Source organism: Cyprinodon variegatus, unplaced genomic scaffold, assembly GCF_000732505.1.
Source record: "Cyprinodon variegatus isolate N-32 unplaced genomic scaffold, C_variegatus-1.0 Scaffold303, whole genome shotgun sequence".
Taxonomy (NCBI): Eukaryota; Metazoa; Chordata; class Actinopteri; order Cyprinodontiformes; family Cyprinodontidae; genus Cyprinodon; species Cyprinodon variegatus.
In genome coordinates this window covers 773308-774868 of record NW_015150756.1, presented here as the reverse complement: position 1 = coordinate 774868, position 1561 = coordinate 773308, and positions in this window count along the sequence as shown.

Sequence of the window (1561 nt, the reverse complement as noted above, 5' to 3'; positions counted from 1 at the left end):
TAACTAAAAGATCTGCCTCCCATTCTACTTTTAGAAGTTCTAGGAACCACTAGTAATGACCCTTTAATCTCAGTGGGTTGATCCCACACAGACTCTGACGTCTGATTTGTTGTCTCACACAGCCAGTAAACACATCTTCCAATTTTGGTACGACCCTGAAGTAAAAGCAGTTGCTGAAAAGTGAAGAAATAGCTCAAATAATTTTAGGAAATTTTTCACTTACTATAAACTCTGTTTGAGTGACTCTGGTCTGTTTTATCAGTTTGGTCTCAAACATCTCTAAGTTAATTAGGGAGTAGCTAATACTAAAAGCCTCATCTTTGGTTTGGATCATATTTCCAGGCCAGCGATCTGAGACCCTAAGGTAAGGATGGGATCGTCATGCAGCTGTAGGCTGAGGGACTCCAAATATGGATATGTAAGATGTAGATGCACACTGTCTAAGCATTAACATAGAGATGATGCAGATAAATATGCTGTATGTTTCACACTCATATCTCTATAAAAGAGTCCAGAGGAAACTACAGTTCAACTTTAAATTTAAAGCTGGTTTTATTTGGAGTCGATTTTTCTGCTTTGAAAAATAACAGGATTTCCTGTCAAACTGATACTATGAATATCACAGAACACAGCAGGGTGTGGGTTAGATGGTGAAGCATTTCATTTTCATTCTACTGATCTTTTTCTTTAAATGGCAAATTTCTAAACTGTAGAGAATGATTACAGGAATCCAGTCTATCAAACTTAGACTGATACTGCAAAGCTAGAAACCTGGAATTCATGTTATTGTGAATGTCAGATGTTGTGGGTTGTTTCCAAAAAACAGTTTTTAATCAGAGGGGCGATTTCCTCTTTATGGATTCTGTGATATCATGGTTTCCAGTAACCGGATGCATTGTGCAGAAAGGCCTGCCAGACCGCCCACTCTGTAAAGTCCCTATACACTTTGAAATTTGATAAAATCATAAACTGATGACAGCCAAATTGCTATAGCGATTTAAGTTTCTGGACTTTGACTAGACCTTTTTTAAAAGCAAGACTCACTTTCTTATGCCAAATGCATTTTGGATGTCCTGCTTTAGACACATAAATAAAAAAGGTTTTTGAAAAACCTTAAATACATGTACTGGATACCAAAGATGTGCTCGAACTCCCACCTGCAAAGGCAACACTGTTCAGCTCCCTGCATTCCTCAGGGCTCCCCCCATCTAAAGTTTAAATCATGCTATCCCTCCTGGTGCAGTGCAAAGGAAAGCGGAGCAAATTTCTTTTTGGATTATGGCTGCTAAAATTAAAACATATTTTATATTTTACAGGGGCACTCATTAAAATACTGTGACATTAAATATTTTAAGCCAAGAGGGTTGTAGGAGGACAGAAAAAGACACCATTACTTCTGTAGTATTTTTGTTTTTCATGCCAAATAATGTGATTAATGAAATGGCCAAAAACAGTCACTTGCCCTGATATGATAGAAATACATTGAGAAGTTTTATGAACTGGCACGGCATTGTAGCCCTAATTTGCAAAAAGAGTTTGAAGCCATTAAAATGCATGAATT